This window comes from Podarcis filfolensis (assembly GCF_964270895.1).
Source record: "Podarcis filfolensis genome assembly, chromosome: 11".
Taxonomy (NCBI): domain Eukaryota; kingdom Metazoa; phylum Chordata; class Lepidosauria; order Squamata; family Lacertidae; genus Podarcis; species Podarcis filfolensis.
In genome coordinates, this window is record NC_139613.1 from 61,995,695 (window position 1) to 62,010,551 (window position 14,857).

At 45.4% G+C, this 14,857-nt stretch overlaps 1 protein-coding gene across 4 annotated transcripts in view; it reads right to left on the minus strand.

Moving 5' to 3' along the window:
- The window catches only part of TJP2 (tight junction protein 2), an 82,085-nt gene extending 69,086 nt beyond the window's left edge, over nt 1-12,999 (minus strand). Inside the window, exon 1 of one of the 4 annotated variants that reach the window (XM_083576576.1) lies at nt 12,352-12,999. The gene's annotated coding sequence lies outside the window, so the exon portion shown is untranslated. The remainder of the gene's footprint in view (nt 1-12,351) is intronic. The other 3 variants (XM_083576572.1, XM_083576577.1, XM_083576582.1) reach the window with 3 other exon arrangements.
- Nucleotides 13,000-14,857: the final 1,858 nt, after the last annotated feature.

Here is a 14,857-nt window from a genome sequence, read left to right on the forward strand (position 1 = left end):
TTGTCATGCACACTGTGGTCATTGTTTGTCCCCTCCAGACAAATCATGAGCTGTAAATCAAGAACATATCTTGATGACAGCTTACGGCTTGTCCGGAGCAATACAAACCATAAGCACAGGTCCAGGTGACAAATTAAGCCAAACCATGACTTAGCTCACAGTTGTACAGCAGGACTTGAGCCACTGCCTCCACCCTGGGAGTCTGCATGGTGCACACAAGCATTTGCACTAAACCATGGTTTGGCTTAGCACTATGCAGAAACGAGCTCACTCTCTAGAATTATTTCCCATCAGCAGAATAGTTTAATCCTACCTTCTCCCCACCCAATGTTAGGCTGGTACAGAGACGGCTTCTCTGCACCAGCCTCTACTGCCAGAAAGCAGCATTGCTGGTGGTGCCACAGAAAACTACCACCGGAGGATGTCAGAGGAAAGCCCTGCAAAGGATATGGCAGTAACTTTAGATCCACTGGATCCAAGAACCTGTGGATCTCACAAGTTCAGGGCCCTCCAGGCTGACATAGAAAGAAACTAGAAAGAAGCCTTCCCCACCTTCTGACCAGGCCAGCAGGAGCCAGCAGGGCTTGGGAGGCAGCAGTGGCCCAGTCCCTCCTTAGCACAGTCATGGCGCTTTGAGGCCAAATAAAAGGAATGAAGTCAGAGGGCAGAAGGAGAACAGAGACATTGAAGTTAGAAAGGTTCAGGATGAAGCTCAAACATGAATGTTTATTTTGGAGCTCCCTCTCCTCTTCGGCTCCTCATTAGTCTCTCTTAGTCTCTCCTAATCACCGTGATTGGCTTAGGATGCCAGGTAATCACCTAGCCTTTGCTTCCAGTACCAAGAGACAAAGAAAAAGGCCCTGTGCACCACCAACCATTGTGTACTGGCACTTGCAAGTGTGTTGTTGTAAAAAATGACCAACACTGCTCAGACAAAGCAAATTGTAAAGGTTCTCAGGTTCAGGGCAAAGCCACTGAAACACAGTAAAGTCACACGGCCATGCTAGATATTTATCAGCATGATTTAATTAGGGCATAACTAATGTGTGCAGACATGTCGGGTGGGAAGAACAGCTCTGAAAGTGCAGGCCACATACACAAACACAACTTTTAAGTACCTATGCAAAATATTGCAAGAAATTCGGGGTGGGGTGGGGGGTTTTACCCAAAAATGTAGTAAAGATACTTTTGCACAATTGGAGTCTCCTTCCTTACTGACAGGACTGAGAAGCAACGAAAAGTGATTTCACTTGTTCTTACAAAATAAATAAAATGTAAAGGAACTCGGGGCGGCCTATGTGGTTCTTTCCTCTTCTGTTTTAGCCTCAGAACAAGCCTGTGAGGCATGTTGGGCTGGGAGTGCATGACTGGCTGTGCCTAAAATCACTCTGTGAGCTTCATAGCCAAGCTGAGATTTGAACCAGATCTCCTCACTCCAAGTCTGAAGCTCTAACACAGAGATGGGCAACCTCTGGTCTCATCAGTCCCAGGCAGCATGGACAATGGTCAGGAATGATGGGAGTTGCAGTCCAACAATATTTGGAGGGTGACAAGTTGCCACATTACTGCTCTAACATTCTAGTCCCCCACATTTTAGGCCCCATTTAAAGCAGAATCATATCCCTTCAATGATCAGTCCCTCTTCCCTTTGAAAAGTCATGACTATTTAAAGGGGTTTAAATGCATATAAATACCTACATACCTAACACCACAGCCCTCATCAGCTTTAAGATCTGTTTATTTATCTATCTTTGTCCCCTCACATTACGATCCAAATCAACATGGAATAAATCTGCACCACCTGCTAACAAAAGATAAAACAAGGTGCTCTCATTTAAATTTTTCCCTTAGCTTATTTGCAAAGTCTTTACAAATGCCAATTTGAGCCATCTGATCGGATTGCTCCCAGACTTTAAACAGAATTAAAAAGAATGTTGCCTAAAATCTTACAAAATTACAAACCACAAAAACATCATAGAAAAGGTATTTACAACATTTTCTTTCCAAATAGACTGTTTTCCACAGGCCATAGGCAAATACAACAGAATCCCCAAGAACCATGATTTGGAAGTTAAATGCCACTGAAATCTTTTTGACTTCATCCCAATTCATACAGGGCTCCATAAAGTACTTTCTACATATTGCAAGGCCCTAGAGCAGGGCAGCCCAACTTTCCATACCAAGAGGGCTGCAAGAGTCCTTATTGCAAAATTGGCCGCCCCCACCAGCTCTGGTGCTGCCTCCTCGAAGCTGGCTAAGTGAGGTGCTGGGCTTCAGGAAGGAGGCCAGAGGACTCGAAGGCCCTACCAGAGCCCTCACGCCTCCTTCCTAAGCCCAGTGTCTTGCTTTCCTGGTTTTGGGGAGGCAGCACAAGAGCAGGGTCAAATGTTGCTGAGAGCCACCAAAAAGGCCTTGAGGGTCACATGTTGGACCTCCCTGCCCCAGAGTGTCTCTCCCCTCCCAACACACTGGACAACAGACTCAGGTGTCACTGGTGTGGCACATCATCAATTGTGTTGGGTTAACAGAAAACAATATCAGACGTTATACTCACAGCGGATCCACCAAAATCAGTTAACTTAACTTAGACATCATGACTAACTTAAGCTTACAGGATAGAATCCAAAATGCACAACAGGGCTTCTCCTTCCTTTCCTACCCCCTGTACCCCAATGCACCCCCAATCTGATTCAGATAACTGGGGGACCCTCCAGAGCGGAACTGTGGTATCTGGTCCTGTTTCACAAGTGCAAAGTTCATTTGCAGAAATGGGCAGACATAACTGGACACCACCACTAAATATCAGTGCTGTGTTCTGAGTACAACTTAGTCGGCTATCACCCTATAGAACTGTTCTCCAGTTTATTTTGTTAGTCAAAAACATACAACTAAATAGATTACAACAGTCTCCATACTGCCTTGGTCCTCAACTCCCTGTCAAAATAACGTTTGTTTGGCTTTACTTTGGCCCGGCCCCTGACTCTGTCAATGATTCAGTCACTGTTCTTGGAACTAATCTTGGCTCTCTTATAAGGCTAAACAAGCTAGAAATATGTACCTATTTTATAGATGTTTAAATCCTTAATAATACTCTATAACTATGCATGATAAGTGGTTGTTAGTTAATGTGTATAGTCTCTGGGTGAGATCATATGTTTTTAGTTATTAGCTCTGCATGTATTTCTAATTCTTATTTTGTGGCACATTGGATTGCGGTAAATTGACAGCAGAGCTCCATGTGATTTGTGGGGAGCCTCGAATTACAGCCTGGTCCTGCCTACGTGACCTGTGCATCTGTGTGTAGCACACAGGTCACATAACTGAACATGCAACTATGCTTGTATGATCCCCAGTCCAGGCTAAAAATTCTATTCCTGACACAGAAGCTGAGGACCTCCTGCCTCCACCTCATACCTCCAAAACACAAATCCTCAAGCCCCACATGAACCAGCCCTCACTGCTATGTAAATGCGTTTTACATGGAAACATTTTCACAAGTTTATTCAATTATATTCATGGGAAGATAAATACCCCCAATTTATTATAATATATCACCATTTCATAATACAAAAAGAAAGAGGAACAACTGGATGTAATTTTTTCAAGAAGAAATTGTGCTTTTAAAACCCCATGTACTTTATGAAGATGTTGCTATGGATTTAAAATGGAAGAGACTCTTGAGTAGGAGAAAAATGTAAAAAGAATTTTATCTTCAAACAACAAGAATGTGATTCTAAATTGCAGTTTATGTTGCAACCCTCTCTGTATCTGAAACTGCTTGTTCAGCTGAGTTTCATCAACTATGGTTTACTCAAATATAATCCCATGAACTACCACGTAATCCCATTTATCTTACTAAATTTACTCCTTGTCCTATGGGCACCTCTGGCACCTCTGCCCCTTGGTCCCTCCTGCCCTTTGCTTGTTGCATATAATAATTTCCCAGAAGACTCCACATTTTACTATTGGAGACAGTTAGAAGATGGTTCAGCATGAAAGGATAGTGGAAATATATCACAAACAGAGGATCTGTACATTTCAGCTACATGCAACTGAAATAATTGCACATACAAGCAGGGTAGATGTCAAGCCACAATTGTTGAGTTTATCCTCCTTACCAAACGTTCTCATTCTAGAATTACATTTGCACGTGATATCAAATCTTAGTTTTGTGAATGAGCCTCAGTCTGATATATATGCTTTCCCTCCCCCCCCCCCACTCCCTTCTTCTCTTTCGTGTGGCTTCAACAGCAGAAGCATTTGTTTCAATTGCTATTATGTCCAAAACCAAACTATGGCTTAGTTTTAGTAAAGTAAAATGTAATCTATGGTTTCTGAACCAAATACAGGCAGCAACTGTCACGAACACATCTGCCCCAAGTAGAGAAGCACAGCACAAGTTAAGAAGCAATCAGACAGCCGGGAGCAGTCCCCCTCCCCCTTCCCGCAGAGAGCAGGAAGGAGAGACGTCCGCTCACTCAAGAAGCACTCCCCTGAGCCCAAGGAGTAGACATATGGGAAAGGTATTAGGAAACAAACCCAGAAACATAAGGGTCATAGATTCAGGATATTCTGCAGAACCAGGAAGCACTCCTCAGAAGGGTCTCCTGACACGTAAGGTACGGAAGCTCCAACAGAGCGTCCGAGACTGTTTGTTTTGCAATAAATCTTCAAGCTAATTACAACCTGTGTGCTGTGCTATCAAGACCACCTGGGCTCCTGACAGCAACCACTTTCAGGGCATCCAATCGACATTCAATCACCAACACACGGTTCCTTTTGGACCCTCAAGAAGGCGGGTGGGGTGTAACAGGGTGGGGTACAATTATACGCACTCTGCCAAAGCATGCAAGGTCCGGGAATGGAACCCCTGTGCAAAATGGTTGCTGCCTGTAACTAAAACACTTCTGTCCAATTTCCCCCATCATGGAACTCAAGGCAGCATTACACAGGGTCCCAGACAGTCGCCTATCCAGGCACCATAGGTGCTGGCTCCCGGGGGTCAAGGCTCTTTGGGCCCCCTCAATCTTTTTTGTTAGGGGTTCAGTCTCTCCCCCCCCCCGGTTCAGGCCGGGCATGGAGCATTGTGCATGGGGCACCAGGGCGCCTGTTTTTCCGAAGATGGCACCTCTGCCAGGCACTAACCAGACTCAGACCTGCTTAGCTTCAACCAGATGGCTGCATCCCTTGCCCTCAGACCATGTCCTGAGACTTCATGATCCCGGCTTGCTCAGATGAACCATTGTTAACATTAACCACAATTCAGACATAATGGCTCATTTCCAACTATTATTCCAGGCTTTCGAAAGTGGAGAAGATCTTAGCTTGTTTCAAGCCCAAGTTCCCTGTTTTGTACAAACATGGAAACTGAGGTTCAATGTTAATTAACAAACCAGGAAAACATGTGGAACTCTGTGTTTATGGGATGGATTCTTTTTGAGAAGTATTGCCTTGTCATTTTCACTTGGTTTAAGTGAACTAGATTCTCCCATAGTCAAAACAAAAAATTTTTTTTTCCTTCCAGTAGCACCTTAAAGACCAACTAAGTTAGTTCTTGGTATGAGCTTTCGTGTGCATGCACACTTCTTCAGATACACTGAAACAGAAGTTGCCAGATCCTTCTATATAGTGAGAAGGTGGGGAGGGGTATTACTCAGAAGGGTGGTGGGAATGGGTGGTTGGCAGATAGCTGAGATGAGCCTGTTGACGACTCTTAACGACTGCAATAGGTCTTACAGGAAAAAGCAAGGGGTGAGAAGGTGAAAAATGGCTTTGTCATGTATAATGAGATAAGAATCCAATGTCTTTGTTCAGACCAGGTCTCTCCATGGTTTTAAGTTTGGTAATGAGTTGCAATTCAGCAGCTTCTCTTTCCAGTCTATTTCTGAAATTCCTTTGTAGTAATACAGCTACTTTGAGATCTTGTATAGAATGTCCTGGGAGATTGAAGTGTTCTCCTACTGGTTTCTCTGTCTTGTGATTCTTGATGTCCGATTTATGTCCGTTTATTCTTTGGCGTAAGGTTTGGCCTGTTTGTCCAATATAGAGAGCTGAGGGACACTGTTGGCATTTGATGGCATATACAATGTTAGACGATGAGCAATTAAATAGTCCCGAGATGGTATGTGTGATGTTGTTGGGGCCAGTAATGGTGTTGTCCGGGTGTATGTGGCAGCAAAGTTGGCATCCGGGTTTATTGCAGGCTCTGGTGCCAGTGTCCGTGTTACGTCTGGTTGTAGTATTATTGTGGGTTAGGAGTTGTTTAAGATTGGGTGGCTGTCTGTAGGCAATGAAAGGTCTTCCTCCCAGAGCTTGAGAAAGAGAACTGTCATTGTCCAGGAGAGGTTGTAGATCTCTGATGATGCGTTGTACTGTTTTAACTTGGGAGCTGTATGTGATGACTAGAGGTGTTCTGTTATTTTCTTTTTTGGGTCTGTCTTGCAGCAAGTTCTCTCTGGGTATCTGTCTGGCTCTGTTGATCTGTTGTCTAACTTCATCTGCTGGGTATTTTAGTTCTAAAAAGGTTTGCTGTAGATCTCTTAGGTGAGAGTCTCTGTCTGTAGAATTGGAACAGATACGGCTGTAACGTAGTGCCTGGCTATATACAATGGACTGTTTGGTATGTTTGGGATGGTAGCTAGAGGCATGTAGATATGTTTGTCGGTCAGTTGGTTTACGGTATAAGGTGGTGTCTATGCGTCCATCCTGTATTTTTATAGTAGTGTCCAAAAAATGTATTTCTTGCATAGATTGATTCATTGTTAGGTTGATTGTGGGGTGAAAATCATTGAATTTCTGGTGGAAGGTGTCCAGGGTCTGTTGACCATGTGTCCAGATGATAAAAATATCGTCAATGTATCACAGGTACAAGAGAGGTTTGAGTGGGTAGGAGTTTAGGAAACGTTGTTCTAAATCTGCCATGAAGATGTTGGCATACTGTGGGGCCATGCGTGTCCCCATTGCTTTGCCGCTGATCTGATCACCGAATTTGAAGTTGTTGTGGGTAAGGACAAATTGGCAGAGTTTGGTGGCAAAGTCCGCTGTGGTTTTATCTGAAATGGTGTTCCTTATAGCTTGTAAACCATCGTTGTGTGGGATGTTGGTATACAGAGATTCCACATCCATAGTAGCTAGTATAGTGTTGTTGGGAAGATTATTTAAAGATTGTATTTTCCTCAGAAAATCTGTGGTGTCACGTACATAGCTGGGAGCACTGATGGCATATGTAACTAGATTCTCCCATGTTCTCACTACATTTCTGCTTGTTTTTCCCTTCTAAAACGTTCTGATCTGTCATATGGCATCATTTTAGATGAATTACTAAGACAGAACTAAGATATCTGAACATTAACAGGAAAAAACAAGAAGTGAAAACAAAGGAGAAGCCAGTTCAAAGTGTTTGGTCCATTTGGCAAACTTCGCAGGAAGCAAGCACAGAAAGAGGGGGAATTACTCTGTTGCACTGTTACCTCTAGTAGTGTTTGAGAAATCGCTTTAAACTAGCACATTAATGACAACAAATGTTTATGCTTTTGAACCAGGGAAGATGAAAGTCTCAGTGCCTGAAGAGAAATCAGTGAACAGTCTTTCACAAAAATCTAAGCCAAGTGCTGAGTAGATGATGTCTGGAAGACAGAGAATTTCAGGGTTGAAGGAAATCAGAAGAGAAGAGAAAAGGGTAACAGAATAACAAATAAACTGGAAACGGGCAGAGGGGTGTGTGTGATTTTTTTTCGGGGGGGGGGAGGAGACAAGCGGGAAAGGAGAATGGGAGAAGAAATCACAGGAGATGGGCAAAATACTTTGAGAGGCATGTGGGGGTGGGAAGGGGAAAATATACAACAAGAGCATTCTCCACTTGGTGAGCATCTGGATCAGCCAATTCTGCCTAAAATGGAAAGGCTGGCTCCCAATACCTCCAGAATCAATGTGTGTACTAGCATGAAGATTACATATCAGTAGAAAATGAATACAGTAATTCCCAAGGGCTTATGCACCTCCACCTGCCTCCATTTTATGGCTTCCGCTTCCCCTGCACCACCATTTTGTGATGGCCTCTATGATTATCAGCCATCTCATGTGCGTTCTGGGGTAGAAAGTCTTAGAACATCTGCTTTACCATTTTCTTGTAGGGAAAGTATGGCAACCTCTTGATCATTTTGGTTGTCCATATCTATACTTTTCCTAGTTCACAAGGTCCTATTTGAGATGGGGGAACTAGAATTGTGCAACATATTCCAAATGTAATTGCACCACAGATGAAGTGCTGAATCATACTGGAGACAAATCATGTGAAACTCTCTCTTCTGTACAGTCAACTCTGTACCGTACTCCCTTTGTGTTATATGGGGCTTTGTTGTTGTTTAGTCTTTTAGTCGTGTCCGACTCTTCGTGACCCCCTGGACCAGAGCACTCCAGGCACTCCTGTCTTCCACTGCCTCCCACAGTTTGGTCAAACTCATGCTGGTAGCTTCGAGAACACCATCCAAACATCTCGTCCTCTGTCGTCCCCTTCTCCTTGTGCCCTCCATCTTTCCCAACATCAGGGTCTTTTCCAGAGAGTCTTCTCTTCTCATGAGGTGGCCAAAGTATTGGAGCCTCAGCTTCACGATCTGTCCTTCCAGTGAGCACTCAGGGCTGATTTCCTTCAGAATGGATAGGTTTGATCTTCTTGCAGTCCATGGGACTCCCAAGAGTCTCCTCCTGCACCATAATTCAAAAGCATCAATTCTTCGCCAATCAGGCTTCTTTATGATCCCGGTCTCACTTCCATTCATCACTACTGGGAAAACCATAGCTTTAGCTATACTGACCTTTGTTGGCAAGGTGATGTCTCTGCTTTTTAAGATGCTGTCTAGGTTTGTCATTGCTTTCCTCCCAAGAAGCAGGCGTCTTTTAATTTCGTGACTGCTGTCACCATCTGCAGTGATCATGGAACCCAAGAAAGTAAAATCTCTCACTGCCTCCATTTCTTCCCCTTCTATTTGCCAGGAGGTGATGGGACCAGTGGCCATGATCTTCGGTTTTTTTATGTTGACCTTCAGACCATATCTTGTGCTCTCCTCTTTCACCCTCATTGAAAGGTTCTTTGATTCCTCCTCACTTTCTGCCATCAAGGTTGTGTCATCTGCATATCTGAGTTTGTTGATATTTCTTCCAGCAATCTTAATTCCGGTTTGGGATTTATCCAGTCCAGCCTTTCTTATGATGAATTCTGCATATAAGTTAAATAAGCAGGGAGACAATATACAGCCTTGTCGTACTCCTTTCCCAGGTATGGAGCTTACTCCCAGGTAATTTGGATTTTTGCCATTCTGGAAACAAATTAAGCCATTTTTGAGTTCTATCCAAATGCTTTTATTAAAATTCCAATAGCAAATCCAAGATTTAAAGTCCTTTAAAAAGAATTATTATGGAAGTACTGCAAGGTGAGACTTCAAATCACAATGATTAAAAGTTAAAAAAAAACACATAGTAGAAAATTATGTTAGCTGAACAAAACAAAAACAAAAAAACCAAAGTGAGAGAGCTATCTTGTACATGGTAAAATATGTAATCATTCCATTTTATGAAGTACTTAACAGCTGACTTGGCAGCACTGAGTTTTTGACTCCCTCCATCCAACCCCAAATTAAAGTTGAGAAAAAATAAAACTTTTCCAGACTCCTCTATCAGGATTCCTTTGCGCCATTTACTTATCCAGGCTACCATTAAAAAGCTCAAAGTTCAACAAAGTGCTCTGGGGATTAAATGCAAAGGCCGCATTCAATTATCCATAAGCAAGATAGAAATGTCAGACCCAGGACATTTGCACTGCCTGGTCTAATATGGAAGCTTCCTGTCAGAACAAAATTAAATATCTTGGCAGGTAAGGATTTCCCCAGTGTTTAAAAAACTGGACAGACCTGTTAGGAAGAACTTAAGATTTCATTCTAATACAGACAGGAATTTCTGGGTTTTTAATGATCTGTTGCATGGTTAATCATCTCTCCCCTACTCACTGAAAAAGACACATGTACAGCCTCCTCCTTAAAGTATTCTGCTAGCAGAAACTCTGCTGACCACAAGCAGTTTTTATGCGGGGATCATATGGAACTATGCGTTGTTGACAAGGCAGTTGCCTAACTAGCAAGGGTACCTTGAGCCCTCGCTCAGGACGCAGCCCAGATGGAACCCAGAAAGCCATCATCTGGGTGCTCAAGTGGGCATCTCCCAAGGACACAGACCCTCCTAACTGCCATTCTATCCATCCTCTAAGGTGGACTAGCAATATTTTAGAAGCTGGATAACACAAACTGAATAACACATGACTGTACTTGGTTGGGGGGGGGGAGCGCTGCCCTGAGGCCCAAATGCAGTTCTCGGAACCTCTCTCTCTCTGCACTCAGAGAGACTTTCCCCAGGCCACTTCTGCTGCCTCGCCAATCCACTCTGTGGCCCTACTCCAGACCCCTTCCAAGTGTTTCTCCCCCTTCCACTGCCCTGGGTGGAGAAAGTCCTTGCATCCTGATCATGCTTCCTGCTTGCCTGGACGAGGACAGGTTTACTACTCTGCTCCCAGAAAGTTGCCCAGACCCTCAGACTGAAAAAAGTTCCTCATCCCTGGCCTAGTGAGTTCAGGGCTTTGCAACAATCTGAGAGAGATTGCTCAGAGCTACAGAACAGCTTCAGGCCCGAACAGGACGTGACACTGACTGGACATGCATGAATGCATGCCTTTTAGAGTTGTTGTTCTTCTTGCTGCTGCTAAAAGCGGTTGAAAGGAGGGATCTATTCGGGATCTGCCCTTATGCCATGTCCCCAATCTAAACCGCCTCCCTTTATTTGCCTGTGTGTTTGCTCTGGGTGGCGCTGGGCTGTGGAGAGGAAATGCACTGAGGAACCAGCGTTGGGGGAAAGAGTTGCACCCCCCCCCCCGGCCATGCTGCAGCAATAAGTCTCACCAGACACATACGCTCCCACAGCTGCTTTTAGCAAAATATAAAGGAAAGAAAGAAAGAAGACACACATTCACACAATTGTGTTCTCAGTTGTTCCGGATGAATGGACCTGAGCTAATGGGTACAAATTATAAGGTGTTTTGACTGAACAACTACACCTGAAGTTGACAGACTGTCTTTGGCTGGAATTGCCCAAGCGGATTTCAGGCAACAGATAGAAGCTGGACCAGACGACCTTTGAGGTCTCTTCTAACATAATGTCTGTCCTGCACCTGCAAGAAATCAGTTCTGCAGAGTGCAATGCTAATATTAATGCAGGCTCCTTCAGTGTTTGTGACTGCTGAACACGTTGTTTAAGGCAAGCCCACACAGACATATAATTTTATTATGTAATTTGTTTTAAAACTGCTGATGTTATTTATATGCTGATGAATGTTATAGCAACATCTTTTCAATGTTTGATTTTTTCAGTACAGTATCTTTTTAAAAAGCTTTCTCATGTTGTACATTACTTAGAGCTCTTTGTTGACTAAGTGTATATAGAGTCTGTTAAATAAAAAATAAATAAAATAAACCAGCATGACACAGGACGTATATAACAGAGCACACCACCTTGGAATCCCCCCTCCTCCATTGTAATTGGGCTCCAAAGAAGCCTTCTACCAAAGACAAATGTGGTGCGGATGAAGGAGGACTCCCTTGCTCCCGGGCCTGAACTTCCCTGCTCAAAATGGCTTGAAAAAATATCCTATTGACTCCAACAGAAACATGTTTCAGCCCCAAACAAACTGCAGTTTCGTAAAATTAATCAACGATATCTGAAAATACGAGAAGCGCATCACCTGAAAAACCGAAGGTCTTTCAAGAAGTAATAAGCGTATAAGTTGCAAAAGAAAACAATGTTAATGTACAGTATCAGCTTTCAATTCGAATACCTGCAAACCCCGTGGAAGCTCCCCGCCCCGCTCGGGAAACCTGCGGCGCCAAGGGGTCGGCCTGGGCCAAGACGGATTTGGCCCGGGAAGTCCTGGGCACTCCTTGGCCGCCAGCCCGAACCCCGCGAGCTGGGAGACCCCGAGGGAGAGGGAGGGAAAGAGGGGCGGGCGCCCCCTGCTGCCAGCCAGGAAACCGGATGAACCGGCTCGAGTCCCACATTCCGGAGGGAAAGGGGGCAGGAAGGCGCAGCGGGGCGCAAAGGGCACCCTCTGGGTTCCCGTGCCAGCCCCTCCAAGCTCGGGGGCCAGGGGTTTGCGCCACGAAGTTGTCCGCGCAAGCAAATGTCCCAGTGGGAAGCAGCTCCGAGGTGCGCTTTCGGCTGCGCCCCGCTGCCTCTCCCGCCCCCGTCCAGGAGCGGAGGGAGGCCGAGCGCAGCCCGGGAAGCGGCGCCGAAAGAGCGCCAGCCCCGACGTACCTGGAGCAGCGACGCCGAGACCCTTGCCCCCCGCCCCGGATCCGGACTCGGCCAGGCGCGCCCTTCGCTCTCCTCCTCGCGGCTCCGACTATTTCCTGTTTCGAGGGGGCGGGCGGGCGGGCAGGTGAGCGCCGCGAGGAGAGCCGCGCCCCGCCTCAGAAAACACGGCCGTGGGGCCGGGCCGGGAGACAGGGCGTGTCGGCGGGCTGGGAGTTCAGCGGAGAGACTTGGAAGCTGGAAGCGTCGAGTTCGACGGCCCCCGAGGCTCCCCTCGCCCACCCCCGGCCCCGCGTGGGCTCGAGCCCGGACTCCGCGGGCGGCGCCGTCGCAGCAGCAGAAGCTCCGAGGGCCCCTCCGTCGCGCCCCGACCCGCCCCTCGGAGGAGTCTCGGAGCGAACGTCCTCCCCGCGTGGAAACGGACCCTCGGCTCGAAGGGGCCCCGCGCTTCCGGGCGCTGAGCCTGGGAAACGGGGCTGGAGTTTCTGCGACTCTGCCTGGACCTCCGAGGAAACGGAATGGCGGAAGACTCAGGACAGATGAAGAAAGGACTGCTTCATGCGGCGCAGTTGAACCGCGGAACTCCCTCCCACGAGACAGTCCCATCCTCTTTTAAAGCCAACGTGGATTGGATCGATTCACGGAGGACCAGACCAAGTGACTTGTAGCCACGAGGGCGAAGCTCCTCCGCAGCGGGAGTCCGTCGGCTTCCCAATTCGTTTCCACGGCTGGGAGAACAGGGGGCTGGCCTGATCCGACAGCGCTATTCCGGTGTTCTTGCATAATTCTACATACTCATGGTCTCTGCTTCTGGAAGTGGCTAGCTCACTCTGTATATAACCGTCCCACGCAGTGGGAATCGAAGCAAACACAAAACTACACCCTGGGAAGGGAACCTAGATGGCAGGGCTTTTTTTTCTTAAAAGGGGGTACTCTTATTTTCCTACTCATATTGAAATACTGCCCCTCAATGAGGGCAAACTTAAATTCACAAAACATTTAGGGGTATGCGTACCCCTGTGTCCCCCCCCCCCCGAAAAAAAGCACTGCTAGGTGGAATCCCCACACATAAAAATCATTTTGAAAATGCTTTTAAAATACATTGAATTTTCCATAAGGCTCACCATCGTCATCTAGTGTCACATTGCATATCACACTTAAAACACAAAACGATTTATTTGGAGCTGTATAGCTGAGTTGCTAAACAAGATCAATGGGGCAGAATAAATTTGGAACAAGTCGTTATGTGTAATTATTTATTCAAGGCATGGAGGCCTCCAAAGAGTCTGAGCCTAGAAACTATATAGGAGCCCTAAGGCACAGCTGAAGGGGGGGGGAGGAGTTTCCCCACACATTGATCATAAACTAACTCCCTACGCACAATCCCTGTCCTCCATTTTCCCAGAGTACGGATCTCACCCAGAGAGTGTGTGTACCTTTGGGCTCTTGAATACTATCCTGATATTTCTTCTTGATGTTCAATCCAAATGCCTGAATAACATTGTGCAACTGAGGTGGCACTGACTGCCACAGACCTTTTTCTGTAACATTGGCCAAAGGTTTAATGTTTCTGCCTTACAATGTTTTTCTCTTCCTCTCCCTGGCTCAGCAAGAGCGTAATTTCCTTGAGAGACCTCCTCTTATTGTGTTTGCTCAAGGTTTGGCACAATAACCTCTACTGAGGTTACCTATTACATATATGCATTAGTCACAATTAGAACATTTTCCAATTTGAGAGCAGCGAGTTCTGTTTGAAGCAACAAAACAACTACAGTGGTACCTCGGGTTAAGAACTTAATTCGTTCTGGAGGTCCGTTCTTAACCTGAAGCACCACTTTAGCTAATGGGGCCTCCTGCTGCCGCCGGAGCACCATTTCTGTTCTCATCCTGAAGCAAAGTTCTTAACCCGAGGTAATATTTCTGGGTTAGTGGAGTCTGTAACCTGAAGCGTATGTAACCCGAAGTACCACTGTAGTGAATATAAGACCTGGATGGTGCAAGTCAGAGTTCCAGCTTGAATCACTGACAACCAGTGATAGTCCAGTGATAGTCTTGTGGCCACAAGATTTGACTCATAGCTGTAGTTTTGGTAAGCTTACTACTGCTTAATAATGATCAGTCTCAAGGCGATTTACAGTTAAAAAGTTAAAAACATGAAAACACCAAATGTATGTTAAACAAGACTAAAGTCCTAGTAAAGTAGAGACCAATTTTTCTAGTTGTTGTAAAAAAATGCTTTTGATTGCTTCTGGAAAGTGCAGATTGTGGGCACCTTTCTTATCTCAACATAAATGCTCTTCCACACAACAGGGACAGGCATTTCTACTTGTTATTTGGGACAAAAATTAGAGCTATTAAAAATTAAGGTCATTTTTATCCATTTCACTATAATGGGGAATCTAAAAATGGCTTTAAAGTTTTTCTTGTTACAGAAGTGAATGAAATTTGCAATCATAGCCACTTCCCTCATAAATTTAGCGTATCAAATGGTTGAAGGCAGATACACCCA